We start from the raw sequence: 17,215 nt of genomic DNA, 5'->3' as shown, positions 1-17,215 counted from the left end.
GGAACCTATACTGCCAACCTAATGTGGGGGAACTATACTGCCAACCTAATGTGGGGGGACCTATACTGCCAACCTAATATGGGGGGGACTTAAACTGCCAACCTAATGTGGGGGAACTATACTGCCAACCTAATGTCGGGGAACTACAACCTAATATGTGGGAACTGCAACCTAATGTGGGGGAACTATACTGCCAACCTAATGTGGGGGGAACCATTCTGCCAGCCTAATGTCGGGGAACTACAACCTAATGTGGGGGAACTACAACCTAATGTGGGAGAACTATACTGCCAACCTAATGTGGGGGACCTATACTGCCAACCTAATGTGGGGGAACTACAACCTAATGTGGGGGAACTATACTGCCAACCTAATGTGGGGGACCTATACTGTAAACCTAATGTTGGGGAACTATAATGCCAACCTAATGTGGGGGAACTACAACCTAATGTTGGGTAACTATACTGCCAACCTAATTTGGGGGACCTATGCTGCCAACCTAATGTGGGGGACCTATCCTGCCAACCTAATGTGTGGGAACTATACTGCCAACCTAATTTGTGGGGACCTATACTGCCAACCTAATATGGGGAGACCTATACTGCCAGCCTAATGTGGGGGAACTATACTGCAAACCTAATGTGGGGGAACTGCAACCTACTGTGGGGGAACTAGAACCTAATGTGGGGGAACTATACTGCCAACCTAATGTGGGGGACGTATACTGCCAACCTAATGTGGGGGAACTATAATGCCAGCCTAATGTGGGGGAACTACAACCTAATGTAAGGGAACTAAAACCTAATGTGGGGGAACTATACTGCCAATCTAATGTGGAGGAACTACAATTTAATGTGGGGGAACTATAATGCCAACCTAATGTGGGGGAACTACAACCTAATGTGGGGGAACTATACTGCCAACCTAATGTGGGGGACCTATACTGCCAACCTAATGTGGGGGAACTATAATGCCAACCTAATGTGGGAGAACTACAACCTAATGTGGGGGAACTATACTACCAACCTAATGTGGGGGACCTATGCTGCCAACCTAATGTGGGGGAACTATACTGCCGTCCTAATGTGGGGGAACTACAATCTAATGTGGGGGAACTATAATGCCAACCTAATGTAGGGGAACTACAATCTAACGTTGGGAACTATACTGCCAACGTAATGTGGGAGACCTATACTGCCAACCTAATGTGGGGGAACTATACTGCCAACCTAATGTGGGACCTATTCTGCCAACCTAATGTGGGGGACCTATACTGCCAACCTAATGTATGGAACTATACTGCCAACCTAATGTGGGGGAACTACAACCTAATGTGGGAGAACTATACTGCCAACCTAATGTGGGGGATCTACAACCTAATGTGGGGGTACTATACTGCCAACCTAACGTGAGGAAACCGTACTGCCAACCTAATGTGGGGAACTATACTGCCAGCCTACTGTGGGGGAACTACAACCTAATTTGGGGGAACTATCCTGCCTACCTACTGTGGGGAAACTACAACCTAATGTGGGGGAACTATACTGCATACCTAATATGGGGGAACTACAACCTAATGTGGGGGAACTATACTGCCAGCCTAATGTGGGGAAACTACAACCTAATTTGGGGGAACTAAACTGCCTACGGAATGTGAGGGAACTACAACTTAATGTGGGGGAACTACAATCTAATGTCGGGGAACTACAACCTAATGTGGGAGACTATACTGGCAACCTAATGTGGGAGAACTATACTGCCAACCTAATGTGGGGAACTATATTGCCAACCTAATGTGGGGAAACTGCAACCTAATGTGAGGGAACTATACTGCCAACCTAATGTGGGGTAACTATATTGCCACCCTAATGTGTTCTAAGATTTAAAGGGCCAGTGCACCGTTAATTGGTGCCTGGCCCAATCAGTGTAATCACCACCAAACACTACATAAACCCATTTCCCCTTCCTGTCCATGCCGGTTCTTGTTGCCTAGTGCCCTGAGAAAGCGTTTAGTGTGTTCCCTTGCCTGTGTATCCAGATCTTCTGTCGTTGCCCCTGACTACGAACTTTGCCACCTGCCCTGACCTTCTGCTATGTCCAACCTCGCCTCTGTCTAGTCCTTGCGTACTGTGCCAGTCTCAGCTGCCAGAGAGGTCGAGTCACTACTGAGGGACACGACCTGGTAGTTACCACTGCAGCAAGTCCATCCCGCTTTGCTGCGGACTCTGGTGAACACCAGTAACTACTTAGAACCGATCCCCCAGTACAACCCGCGCCATCGCCTCTCTGGTCTAGAGGATCCACCTCCAGTGTCTTCACCAGCCGCCAGTCCGGATCCTGACTGCTGCCAACCTAATGTGGGGAAACTACAACCTAATGTGAGGGAACTTTACTGCCAACCTAATGTGGGGGAACTATATTGCCCCCCTAATGTGGGGGAATTATACTGCCAACCCAATATGGGGGAACTATACTACCAACCTAATGTGGGAAACTACAACCTAATGTGGGAGAACTATACTGCCAACCTAATGTGGGGGAACTACACTGCTAACCTAACGTGGGGGAACTATACAAAATAATAAAATTGTACTATTCTGATCCCTATAACTATTATTATCAGTATATGGGGATGTATGAGGGTAATTTTTTGCTCTGTGATTTGTAGTTATCTGTACCATTTTTGTTTTGATAGGACTTTTCAATTGCTTTTTAGATATTTTTTAATGGTATTTGAAGTGACCAAAAATGTGCAAATCTGGTTAGTGCACTATTACGACTTTTGTGGCCCCACTTTTGATTTTGCCCAGGGCCACGCTAAGGCTAAAACCGGCCCTGTTTATAACCCTGTTAAAGGAGTTGTTCGCTGCCCTGCAGTTCGGAGCTCCGCTCACAGCGTCCGGAAGTTCATTACTCTGAATGCTGTGTGCGGGCTTCCGTGTTCGCAGCCACCGGGCGTAACCTCACACCCGGCCCCTTTGTGACGTCTCGCCCGCCCCCTTGTGACGTCTCGCCCGCCCCCTCAACGAAAGTCTCAACGGACCGCTGTCACGCCCCCTTCCCATAGACTTTGGTAGAGGGGGCGGGCATGACATCAAGAGGGGGCAGGCGAGACGTCACGAAGGGGCCGGGCGTGACGTCACGCCCGGCGGCTGCGAACACGGAAGCCCGCACACAGCGTTCGGAGTAATGAACTTCCGAACGCTGTGAGCGGAGCTCCGAACTGCAGGGCAGCGCACAACCCCTTTAAGTGTTATATGCTTTACCGCTGGCCGCCAAATCAAACTCATTCACTGCATTAGAGTCTATAGGGGAGATTTATCAAAACCTGTGCTGATGAAAAGTGAAGCAGTTGCCCATACCAACCAATCAGATTGCTTCTTTCATTTTTCAGAGGCCTTTTTAAAAAGGAAAGAAGCAATCTGATTGGTTGCTATGGGTAACTGGTCAACTTGTCCTCTGCATAGGTTTGATTAATCTCCTCCTATGTGAATTAGTCAGGTTTGAATGACAGCCTGACTGTAAATTGCGATCGCAGCTTGACTCAGGACTAAAGTCCCAAGAAGGTCGGCACTGCAATCAATAGTTGGTGCCCGAGGACCAATGTAACGATAATCCAGAAGAAGAAAGGGTCCCGGCACTCAGAAGCTTATGAAATCTCAAAGGTTTTATTTATGCAACATGCATAGCATACAGGGTAGGTACGCGTTACGGCACAATAGCTTTTGTCAACCAGTACAGGTAACTGTTAGAATGCAGCTTATATAATTACATCCGGTTCACAGGTACCACGTCATTAATTACTATCATTCAAAGCACATGATGTACTGTGAAGATGTATACATATTGAAAACAATATAGAAAGAAAAAAAGTGAGAAAACGAATCATTAATAGAAAACTTTCATAGCGGAGATTTCTGTAGAGTGCAGATTCATTTCCCGCTCTGTAAAAAAATTAGCAAATATATACATTAACTCATGCCATTCAGGTCAACATATATCTATAATAATCGTGAAAGTTCATAATCGCGGTTCATACCGCGCGGCTCCAGAGTCCCTATCGGTGTATCCAAAACGCTTCCTTCTGGATGAGCAATTTTTTAATATCACCACCTCTCCGTGGTTGCACGACCTCATCAATCACCTGATACTGTAATTGAGATATAGAATGGTTTTCATTACTGAAATGTGCAGGGATAGGAAGAAGAAGGTTTTGGCATCTGATACTCGATTTATGGCGATTGATGCGATCTCCTACACGCTGGGTGGTCTCCCCAACGTATAGGAGACCGCACGGGCATTTTATTATGTATATGACATTGCGAGATTGGCATGTGAAAAATTTGGTAATGGGGAATTTTTTTCCGGAATATGGGTGTGTAATTTGATTACCTTTGATCACATTGCTACATTGGGCGCAGTTCAAACATGGATATGTACCGGTGCGTTGTGTTCCTAAAAAACTTTGACGACTTTTTTGTTTTCCACCGATGTCTGCTCTTATTAAGGTATCTTTGATGTTTTTAGATCGTTTGTTGCAGATCAACGGTGGGGTTTAAATTCTTCTATTTGGGGGTAAGACTTCTGAAGTATGTTCCAATAATTTTTTACAATCTTGTCTATTTTGAATGTGAGGGGATGGTATGTCCGAATAAATGGAATAATTTTAGTTTGCTTGTTACGTTTTTCTACATTATGAGGGTGGGAGGTAACGGTGGGTTGGAATACTTTTTTGGGGTAACCCCTTCTGCTAAATTTGTCCTCCAATTCTTTACATCTCACAGCACGTAATTCGGGGTCCGTCACTATCCTCTCTATTCTTTTTTTCTGGGAAATGGGAATAGATTTTTTCATGGAAGGGGGGTGGGCACTGGTGTAATGAAGTAAGCTATTTTTATCGGTGGGCTTACGGTATAGGTCTGTACAAAGGCCTCCTTTTCCATCTTTCTGAATGAGTGTATCCAAAAAACTGACCTGTCGTTGGTCAGCCATCATAGTAAATTTTAATTCTGCTCCAGTGTCGCATGTGGCCCCTCCCAAATGCATACAATGTCGTCAATAAATCGTCGCCAAATAATGGCATGTTTTTTAAAAAGGTCATGTGAGTACACAAATATTGATGTTCAAAATGCGACATGTATGCATTTGCATATGGAGGGGCCACGTTCGCTCCCATCGCCGAACCCCTGCATTGCAAATAGTATGTATCTTCAAACAAAAAGTAGTTCTCTCTCAGAACAATATTCAACAGGTCAAGAAAAAAGTTTTTTTGCAACTCATTATAATCACTTTGATCAAGGATCCACTTAGTGGCCTCACAACCCCTATCATGTTCAATTGCAGTGTACAAACCAACTACATCAATGGTAACTAGCCATGTTTCACCTGTTATGTTTGTTACCCCTGACAACACATTCAAGAAGTCACCGGTATCCAATAAAAATGCAGGAGTTTTCTGGATCAAAGGAGTTAACATCTTCTCCAACAAAACAGAAAGTGGGGAAAGTACAGAGTCCATGGAGGAGACAATAGGGCGTCCCTGGGGATCGACCAAACTCTTATGAACCTTGGGCAAGATATAAAATACAGGTGTTATTGGATTCTGTATTTGTAAATAAGTGCACATCTTTTCATCAATCACCCCAAGGTCCCGATGTCTCTCTACCATGGACTTAATCTTTTTTTGAGTTTTTCCCAGAGGGTTATTCTCAAGTGGTAAGTAAGTATCTGTATCGGACAGCTGCCGCATCACCTCTTTTTTGTATGAAGTGGTATCCATAATGACAATGGAACCTCCCTTGTCACCGGGTTTTATAGTAATGCTGCGGTCAGCTGCCAGATCAGATAGAGCTCGTCTCTCTAACACAGAAATGTTACCACGGACTCTGTAGTCCCCTCTCTTTATTTCTTTTACCAAATTATCAATGTCAGTTTTCACCAACTTACAATAGGTCTCCACAGGATGATAATATTTAGGAGGCATGTAATGACTTTTTTGTTTAAGATTGAAATCCTCCAATTTGAGGATTCCTGGCGATGGCACCGACTCCTCAAGTCTAGCCGAGGAGTCCTGTTGAGGTCTATCTGTGGAGAAATGGGCTTTTAAACGGATCATGCGAAAAAATCGCTCCAAGTCAATGTCCAGTTGAAAAGTATCTAATTTGTCCGTAGGACAAAATGAAAGCCCCTTTTGTAATACCCCTATCTCCACAGATGACAAGCATTTAGATGAAATGTTAATAACAATATTCTCAGAGGTTAAAGTCTCGGTATTACCTGTGACCTCGTTATCACCGGTCCGGTTGGTGCGCCGATGATGGCGGCCTCCCCGCCTCCCTGGCGTCCTCGCCTTCGCTGAAAAAAAGGGGGGCGTCGATCTCGGCGTGCCTGGAACTCGCTTCCCGAGCTGGAGGAGGAGTATCCTCCCCTGCTTTGAGAGGAGGGTCCCCGTTGTGCATATCCGGAGGTATCCCGCCATCGGTAGACTCGCTTGGCTAAGTAATCTTCTGCATCCCGTAAGAATTTCTTTCTCTTTCTTTCCTCTATATCTTTCCTCAAGGTAGTCAGTTGCACATCAAGGTTTTCTTTAAGTTTCAAAAATTCCTCCCTGTTCAAGGTGTCCCGCAATTGTTGTTCAGTCGCCTCGACTTCTTTCTTAATTTCCGTAATAGCTTTTTGCAGGCGATCAACTGTCAGTACAATTATGTCCATTGAACATTTGTTCAGAATTCTCTCAAAATCTTTGCAATAAAGCTCATCATCAGCAAATAAAGTTGGTCGTAAATTTACTCTCAAGCCGCGCGGAATCCGTTCCGTGCGAAAGTATTCTGTAAGAGTCGTATTATGCAATTCATAAGAGAGTAGACGGCGTGTATCTTTTTCCCAGGCTCGTCTCCTCAATTCATGGGAAGGTGTCTGCAGGAAATCCGCTGAAGTGGTTGTCTGTTCAATTATCCTGGAGGCTTCATCCTCGTTATAGCAATTTTTTAATATCACCACCTCTCCGTGGTTGCACGACCTCATCAATCACCTGATACTGTAATTGAGATATAGAATGGTTTTTATTACTGAAATGTGCAGGGATAGGAAGAAGAAGGTTTTGGCATCTGATACTCGATTTATGGCGATTGATGCGGTCTCCTACACGCTGGGTGGTCTCCCCAAAGTATAGGAGACCGCACGGGCATTTTATTATGTATATGACATTGCGAGATTGGCATGTGAAAAATTTGGTAATGGGGAATTTTTTCCCGGAATATGGGTGTGTAATTTGATTACCTTTGATCACATTGCTACATTGGGCGCAGTTCAAACATGGATATGTACCGGTGCATTGTGTTCCTAAAAAACTTTGACGACTTTAGCAGAAGGGGTTACCCCAAAAAAGTATTCCAAGCCACCGTTACCTCCCACCCTCATAATGTAGAAAAACGTAACAAGCAAACTAAAATTATTCCATTTATTCGGACATACCATCCCCTCACATTCAAAATAGACAAGATTGTAAAAAATTATTGGAACATACTTCAGAAGTCTTACCCCCAAATAGAAGAATTTAAAACCCCACCGTTGATCTGCAACAAACGATCTAAAAACATCAAAGATACCTTAATAAGAGCAGACATCGGTGGAAAACAAAATAGTCGTCAAAGTTTTTTAGGAACACAACGCACCGGTACATATCCATGTTTGAACTGTGCCCAATGTAGCAATGTGATCAAAGGTAATCAAATTACACACCCATATTCCGGGAAAAAATTCCCCATTACCAAATTTTTCACATGCCAATCTTGCAATGTCATATACATAATAAAATGCCCGTGCAGTCTCCTATACGTTGGGGAGACCACCCAGCGTGTAGGAGATCGCATCAATCGCCATAAATCGAGTATCAGATGCCAAAACCTTCTTCTTCCTATCCCTGCACATTTCAGTAATAAAAACCATTCTATATCTCAATTACAGTATCAGGTGATTGATGAGGTCGTGCAACCACGGAGAGGTGGTGATATTAAAAAATTGCTCATCCAGAAGGAAGCGTTTTGGATACACCGTTTAGGGACTCTGGAGCCGCACGGTATGAACCGCGATTATGAACTTTCACGATTATTATAGATATATGTTGACCTGAATGGCATGAGTTAATGTATATATTTGCTAATTTTTTTACAGAGCGGGAAATGAATCTGCACTCTACGGAAATCTCCGCTATGAAAGTTTTCTATTAATGATTCGTTTTCTCACTTTTTTTCTTTCTATATTGTTTTCAATATGTATACATCTTCACAGTACATCATGTGCTTTGAATGATAGTAATTAATGACGTGGTACCTGTGAACCGGATGTAATTATATAAGCTGCATTCTAACAGTTACCTGTACTGGTTGACAAAGGCTATTGTGCCGTAACGCGTACATACCCTGTATGCTATGCATGTTGCATAAATAAAACCTTTGAGATTTCATAAGCTTCTGAGTGCCGGGACCCTTTCTTCTTCTGTCTCAGGACTAAAACTTGGTGTGATCTAAACTTTTGACTGATTGACATGCCAAAAGTTTTTACAAATGAGTGTTATATTTAAATATATTTGAAGGTCTCCTCCGCTCTACATTTTACTAGCCTGACTTATACAGGGTGTGTCATTTATATGGATACACCTTACTAAAATGGGAATGGTTGGTGATCTTAACTTCCTGTTTGTGGCACATTAGTATATGTGAGGGGGAAACTTTTCAAGATGGGGTGTGACCATGGCGGCCATTTTGAATCCAACTTTAGTTTTTTCAATAGGAAGAGGGTCATGTGACACATCAAACTTATTGGGAATTTCTCAAGAAAAATAATGATGTGCTTGGTTTTAACATAACTTTATTCTTTCATTAGTTATTTACAAGTTTCTGACCACTTATAAAATGTGTTCAATGTGCTGCCCATTGTGTTGGATTGTCAATGCAACCTTCTTCTCCCACTCTTCACACACTGATAGCAACACCGCAGGAGAAATGCTAGCACAGGCTTCCAGTATCCGTATACACTGCTATATACTACTATATACACCGCAGGAGAAATGCTAGCACAGGCTTCCAGTATCCGTAGTTTCAGGTGCTGCACATCTCGTATCTTCACAGCATAGACAATTGCCTTCAGATGACCCCAAAGATAAAAGTCTAAGGGGGCAGATCGGGAGACCTTGGGGGCCATTAAACTGGCCCACGACGACCAATCCACTTTCCAGGAAACTGTTCATCTAGGAACGCTCGGACCTGACACCCATAATGTGGTGGTGCACCATCTTGCTGGAAAAACTCAGGGAACGTGCCAGCTTCAGTGCATAAAGAGGGGAACACATCATCATGTAGCAATTTCGCATATCCAGTGGCCTTGAGGTTTCCATTGATGAAGAATGGCCCCACTATCTTTGTACCCCGTATACCACACCATACCATCAGTTTTTGTGTTCCAACAGTCTTGGAGGGATCTATCCAATGTTGGTTAGTGTCAGACCAATAGCGGTGGTTTTGTTTGTTAACTTCACCATTCACATAAAAGTTTGCCTCATCACTGAACAAAATCTTCTGCGTAAACTGAGGGTCCTGTTCCAATTTTTGTTTTGCCCATTCTGCAGCACCTGAAACTACGGATACTGGAAGCCTGTGCTAGCATTTCTCCTGCGGTGTTGCTATCAGTGTGTGAAGAGTGGGAGAAGAGGGTTGCATTGACAATCCAACACAATGGGCAGCACATTCAACACATTTTATAAGTGGTCAGAAACTTGTAAATAACTCATGAAAGAATAAAATTACGTTAAAACCAAGCACATCATTGTTTTTCTTGGGAGATTCCCAATAAGTTTGATGTGTCACATGACCCTCTTCCTATTGAAAAAACAAAAGTTGGATTCAAAATGGCCAACTTCAAAATGGCCGCCATGGTCACCACCCATCTTGAAAAGTTTCCCCCCTCACATATACTAATGTGCCACAAACAGGAAGTTAATATCACCAACCATTCCCATTTTATTAAGGTGTATCCATATAAATGGCCCACCCTGTATATTAGAGATATGTTGTAGTACATAAGTACTATAACTTATCAAAAAAAAGTTTGATGACAGTGCCCATTTAAAACTTAAATGTAAATCAGAAGTCATCATCTTTTCACTGTCTTTATCAAGCAAAACTAATATTGTTTCCCACCTCCTCCCTTTTCAGGATAAAAACATGTTTAGGGATTTATTTTTTTTTTTTTTCTTACGAAAGTCGCACAAAAATTTGCACGTGCGCCTTAGCAATTTTTTGCTAAACTTTTGTGGGTATACATAATGTACCACTCAGCCCTCCCTAAGTCATTTTCAATTTTCACTTTGCAGTGCAATTAAAAATTGCAGGTGTAAGCCAGGTCGCAACTACGACTTTTGTGCAACCTTTTTTGCAGCCTCACTTCCCAGCCACCTGCCCGCATCTATCACCCACCTGCTAGCTATTTCGGGACTACAACTCCCAGCATGCCCTTACAGTGAGGACATGCTGGGAGTTATAGCTCCAACAGCTTGCCAGTGGGGGGTAGATACGGGCGGGTAGCCGTTGAGTGGAGCTGGCCGACAAAAATATGAAACTACTACACTGTCATTTCATTTTCCCCGCTGGAAAGTCAGGGAGGGGAACACAAGCCGCCCAATTCCCTGGCTTCCTTGTCAGCCACCCGCGCCGCACAGCAACTACTCCCAGCATGCCCTTACAGTAAGGACATGCTGAGAGTTGTAGGCGTGCAGCGCTGGCGGAAGATGCGTTGGTGGGTGACAAGCTTGTCACCCGTGTGTGCAGCACGACTACAACCCCAAGCATGCCCTTACATTAAGGATATGCTAGGAGTTGTAGTCGTGCGCCGTGGGCGGGTGACAAGCTTGTCACCTGCCCCCGCTGCTCAACTACAACTCCCAGCATGCCCTTTCAGTAAAGACATGCTGAGAGTTGTAAGGCAGGTGACAAGCTTGTCACCAGCACCCGCCGCACAACTACAATTCCCAGCATGCCCTTACTGTACGGGCATGCTAGGAGTTGTAGTCGTGCGGTAGGGGGGCAGGTGACAAGCTTGTCACCCGCCCACACATCTCCCGCCCACACCGCATTACTACAACTCCCAGCATGTCTTTACTGTAAGGGCATGCTGGGAGTTGTAGTCATGTGGCGCGGGCGGCAGGAGATGTGCGAGCGGGTGACAAACTCCCCTGGCTTGCTTGTTCCCCTCCTGCACATCTCCCACCAGCCCACTGTCACATGACTACAACTCCCACCATGCCCTTACAGTGAAGATATGTTGGGAGTTGTAGTCGTATGGTGCAGGTAGGAGATGTGCGGGAGGGTTACAATTAATGTACTAACCTATTGTCTGTGTTTTATTTCTTCTCATTTCAGATCCCTGTATCCTGTGGACTACTTCGGATTCAGTGAACTATGCCGATGACCAGCGTTTTTTGTTGGTTTAATGTTAATAAAATGGTTAAAGAGGGCTTGTGGGGTAGTGTATTTTGGAATGAACGTTTTTCAAATGTGTTTAGGCTTAGTAGTGGAGGTTATATTATAGATGGAGTCCATTACTAAGTTGGGGCTTAGCATTAGCCACAAAAACAGCTAGCGCTAACCCCCAATTATTACCCCGTTACCCACCGCCACAGAGGTGCTTGGAAGAGCTGGTACCATCAGGCCAAAATGGCGCTACTGGGCCTAGGCGGTAACAGGCTGGTGTTATTTAGGCTGGGGAGGGTCAGTAACAATGGTCCTCACCCACCCTGGTAACTTCAGGCTGTTGCTGCTTGGTTGGTATCTGGCTGAGAATAAAAATAGGGGGAACCCTATGCATTTTTTTTAAATATTTAATTATTTATGCAAAAAATGTGTGAGGTTCCCCATATTTTCATTCTCAGCCACCAACCCTCCCCAGCCTTAAAAATGCCAGTCTGTTACCGCCTAGGTCCAGTAGCGCCATTTTTGATGCTCTGGGCCAGTTGGTACGGCTCTTCACGGCACCCCTGTGGTGGTAGGTAATAATTGGGGATTAGTGCTACCTCTTTTTGAGGTTGACGTTAAGCTCTGCTTAGTAATGGACTTTGTCTAATATATGGCTTTTACTACAAAGCCTGTAAAGTAAATAAAAAAATTAAACACAACACATTTATAAAACTTTTATTTATAAAAACACTCCCCCACAAGCCCTCGTTAACCATTTTATTATTATTAAACCAAAAAAATGCTGGTCATCGTACTCCACCGAATCCGAAGTAGTCCACAGGGTACACAGATCTGAAATGAGGAGGAAAACTAACAAACAAAAAATGGGTTGTTACATTTAGGGGGGGAAAAGTTGTAATTTTTTTTTAATAAACATATATATATCTTGCACATTTTTTCACAGCTGCAACTTGAGGTGGGGTTACAAAGTGTTTGTAAATACTCATGGCAGTAGGCAGGACTCACACTGTGGTAGTAGATCCACTAGACCTGTGTGGCAGATGACGTGGGCCATGCCAGGGAGTGGAGTCTAAGGTCAGGAATACGGCAAGGCAACTCAGAAAACACTTTCACTAGGCACTAGGACAACAAAGATCTGACAGGAAGTGATGGGAGGTGCAGATATTTGCAACCAACAGTGCAGGTGCATGTACTTAATAATGCACCGGCCCTTTAAATTTTAGGGCTCCGGTGTGCACGCTCTAGAAGACGGGAGCCCGCGCGCCAACGCTGCAAGAAGACAGAAAGGACGGAGGAGGTCGGAGGTGAGTGACGGACTGGGATTTACATGCGGGCGCATCCCGCAATGCGAATCCCAGCCCCGCCAGCAGATGCAGGAAGGGAGTGCTCACAGCCAGGGTGTCTGGCCGAGTGCAGAACGTGACAGTACTCTCCCCCTTTGGTCTCCCCTTCTTTTTACGAGAAGTTCCTGAGAAGGTCACGGTCCAGGATATTCTCCTCAGGCTCCCAAGATCTTTCCTCTGGACCATAACCTTCCCAGTCAACCAGGAAGAATTGTCTCACTCTCGTGGTTTAAGTGGCAAAATTCTCCTTGGCTTTGAAAACATTTGTAGAACCAGAGACAGGCGTCGGAACAGGATTTTTTTTTTGTGAAAACAGGTTGAGTACCAGAGGTTTAAGGAGGAAGACATGAAAAGAATTGGGAATATGTAAAGAAGAAGGCAAACAGAGTTTATCTGAGACTGGATTGATTCTTTGCAAGACCTCGAATTGACCCAGGAACTGAGGACCCAGCTTATAGCTGGGAATCTTGAAGCAAATGTACCTGGAGGATAACCAAACTTTATCACTGGGAGAGAAAGACGGAGGAGGTCTTCTTTTCTTATCTGCCTGGGCTTTCATGCGTGAGGAGGCAAAAATGCTGAGTTTGTTGCTGTCACGATTCGGCTGGCAGGAGGTGGATCCTCTGTGCCAGAGAGGGATTGGCGTGGACCGTGCTAGTGGACCGGTTCTAAGTTACTACTGGTTTTCACCAGAGCCCGCCGCAAAGCGGGATGGTCTTGCAGCGGCGGTAGTAACCAGGTCGTATCCACTAGCAACGGCTCAACCTCTCTGACTGCTGAAGATAGGCGCGGTACAAGGGAGTAGACAAGAGCAAGGTCGGACGTAGCAGAAGGTCGGGGCAGGCAGCAAGGATCGTAGTCAGGGGCAACGGCAGGAGGTCTGGAACACAGGCTAGGAACACACAAGGGAACGCTTTCACTGGCACGATGGCAACAAGATCCGGCGAGGGAGTGCAGGGGAAGTGAGGTATACATAGGGAGTGCACAGGTGAACACACTGATTAGACCCACTGCGCCAATCAGCGGCGCAGTGGCCCTTTAAATCGCAGAGACCCGGCGCGCGCGCGCCCTAGGGAGCGGGGCCGCGCGCGCCGGGACAGGACCGACGGAGAGCGAGTCAGGTACGGGAGCCGGGGTGCGCATCGCGAGTGGGCGCCACCCGCATCGCGAATCGCATCCCGGCTGGGGGCGGTATCGCAGCGCACCCGGTCAGTAGATCTGACCGGGGCTCTGCAGTAGCGAGGATGTTGCGAGCGCTCCGGGGAGGAGCGGGGACCCGGAGCGCTCGGCGTAACAGTACCCCCCCCTTGGGTCTCCCCCTCTTCTTGGAGCCTGAGAACCTGAGGACCAGACTTTTGTCTAGGATGTTGTCCTCAGGTTCCCAGGATCTCTCTTCAGGTCCACAGCCCTCCCAATCAACCAAAAATAACTTTTTTCCTCTGACCGTCTTGGAGGCCAGTATCTCCTTCACTGAGAAGATGTCAGAAGAACCGGAAACAGGAGTGGGAGAAACAATTTTGGGAGAGAAACGGTTGATGATGAGTGGTTTAAGGAGAGAGACATGAAAGGCATTGGGAATACGAAGAGAAGGAGGAAGAAGAAGTTTGTAAGAGACAGGATTAATTTGGCACAAGACTTTGAAAGGACCAAGATAGCGTGGTCCCAGTTTGTAACTGGGGACACGAAAGCGGACATATTTAGCGGAGAGCCATACCTTGTCTCCGGGAGCAAAAATGGGGGGAGCTCTTCTTTTCTTATCGGCAAACTTTTTCATGCGAGATGAAGCCTGTAAAAGAGAATTTTGGGTCTCTTTCCATATGGTGGAAAGATCACGAGTCACTTCATCTACAGCGGGCAAACCAGAGGACAAGGGAATAGGGAGGGGGGGAAGAGGGTGACGGCCGTACACCACGAAAAATGGGGATTTAGCAGAAGATTCAGAGACTCTAAAGTTGTACGAGAATTCGGCCCAAGGTAGAAGATCTGCCCAGTCATCCTGGCGGGAGGAAACAAAATGCCGTAAATAGTCACCCAGGACCTGGTTAATTCTTTCTACTTGCCCATTAGATTGAGGATGATAAGCAGAAGAGAAGTTTAATTTAATCTTGAGTTGTTTACAGAGAGCCCTCCAGAATTTTGACACGAATTGGACACCTCTATCCAAGACAATCTGCGTGGGCAAACCGTGAAGACGAAAAATGTGTACAAAAAATTGTTTTGCCAACTGAAGGAAGACCAGGAAGAGGAATAAAATGTGCCATCTTGGAAAATCGATCAACGACCACCCAAGGCTCAGAGACCAAGGCTGTTCGGGGACAGGCAGAGGGTGAAGGAGACCAGCAGGCTTCTGGCGAGGAGTCTTATCCCGGGCACAGACAGTACAGGCCCGCACAAAATCAACAACATCTGTTTCCAGAGTCGGCCACCAATAGAAACGAGAGATGAGTTGCAAGGACTTTTTGATGCCCGCATGGCCTGCGAGGTGGGAGGAGTGACCCCATTTGAGAATCCCGAGACGCTGGCGTGAAGAAACAAAGGTCTTCCCTGGAGGAGTTTGCCTGATGGAGGCTGGAGAAGAGGAGATCAGACAGTCAGGAGGAATGATGTGTTGCGGAGAGACCTCTACTTCCGAGGCATCCGAGGAACGAGAGAGAGCATCGGCCCTAATGTTCTTGTCGGCAGGGCGAAAATGAATTTCAAAGTTAAAACGGGCAAAGAATAACGACCACCTGGCCTGGCAAGGATTCAGCCGTTGGGCAGACTGGAGATAGGAGAGATTCTTGTGATCGGTGAAAATGATAACTGGAAATTTTGATCCCTCCAGCAGATGCCTCCATTCCTCAAGTGCCAATTTAATGGCCAGTAGTTCTCGATCCCCGATGGAGTAGTTCCTCTCCGCCGGAGAGAAGGTCCTAGAAAAAAAACCACAAGTAACAGCATGCCCGGAAGAATTTTTTTGTAGAAGGACCGCTCCAGCTCCCACTGAGGAGGCATCAACCTCCAATAGGAAGGGTTTAGATGGGTCAGGTCTGGAGAGCACGGGAGCAGAAGAAAAGGCAGACTTGAGCCGTTTAAATGCGTCTTCCGCTTGAGGAGACCATGACTTAGGATTGGCATTCTTCTTGGTTAAAGCCACGATAGGAGCCACAATAGTGGAAAAATGTGGAATAAATTGTCTGTAATAATTGGCGAACCCCAAAAAACGTTGGATAGCACGGAGTCCGGAGGGGCGTGGCCAATCTAAGACGGCAGAGAGTTTATCTGGGTCCATTTGTAGTCCCTCGCCAGAGACCAAGTATCCTAGGAAAGGAAGAGATTGACATTCAAACAGACATTTCTCCATTTTGGCATAAAGTTGATTGTCTCGAAGTCTCTGAAGAACCATGCGGACATGCTGGCGATGTTCTTCTAAGTTGGCAGAAAAAATCAGAATATCGTCCAGATACACAACAACACAGGAATATAAGAGATCACGAAAAATTTCATTAACAAAGTCTTGGAAGACGGCAGGGGCGTTGCACAGGCCAAAGGGCATGACCAGATACTCAAAGTGTCCATCTCTGGTGTTAAATGCAGTTTTCCATTCGTCCCCCTCCCTGATGCGGATGAGATTATATGCACCTCTTAAGTCCAGTTTGGTAAAGATGTGGGCACCTTGAAGGCGATCAAAGAGTTCAGAGATGAGAGGTAGGGGGTAGCGGTTCTTTACCGTGATTTTATTAAGTCCGCGGTAATCAATGCAAGGACATAGGGAGCCATCTTTTTTGGACACAAAGAAAAATCCAGCTCCAGCAGGAGAGGAGGATTTGCGGATAAACCCCTTTTTTAAATTTTCCTGGATGTATTCAGACATAGCAAGAGTCTCTGGGGCGGACAGAGGGTAAATTCTGCCCCGGGGTGGAGTAGTGCCCGGGAGGAGGTCAATAGGACAGTCAAAAGGCCTGTGAGGGGGTAAAGTCTCAGCTTGCTTTTTGCAAAATACGTCAGCATAGTCCATATAAGCCTTAGGGAGACCGGTTACAGGAGGAACCACAGGGTCACGGCAGGGAGTACTGGGAACCGGTTTAAGACAGTCCTTGAAACAAGAAGTACCCCAGCTCTTGATCTCTCCTGTGGACCAATCAAGGGTTGGGGAATGGCGTTGAAGCCACGGTAGTCCAAGGAGAATTTGGGAAGTGCAATTGGAGAGGACCAAAACCTCAATTTTTTCGTGATGAGGTCCGATGCACATTAGGAGGGGTTCCGTGCGGTAACGCACGGCACAGTCCAATCTTTCATTGTTAACACAATTGATGTAGAGGGGTCTGGCGAGACTGGTCACAGGGATGTTGAACCTGTTGATGAGAGAGGCCAAAATAAAATTTCCTGCAGATCCGGAATCCAAGAAGGCCTTAGTAGAGAAGG

The 17,215-nt window shown here is 45.7% G+C and overlaps 1 protein-coding gene across 3 annotated transcripts in view; it reads left to right on the top strand.

Moving 5' to 3' along the window:
• Positions 1-17,215, top strand: part of LOC130368706 (cholesterol side-chain cleavage enzyme, mitochondrial) — a 150,157-nt gene that overhangs the window by 25,517 nt on the left and 107,425 nt on the right. The window lies entirely within an intron of this gene.

Source organism: Hyla sarda, chromosome 4 (assembly GCF_029499605.1).
Source record: "Hyla sarda isolate aHylSar1 chromosome 4, aHylSar1.hap1, whole genome shotgun sequence".
In the NCBI taxonomy this organism is placed as follows: Eukaryota; Metazoa; Chordata; class Amphibia; order Anura; family Hylidae; genus Hyla; species Hyla sarda.
Note: the sequence above shows the minus strand (reverse complement) of the source record. Positions and strands in the feature narration are given on the sequence as shown.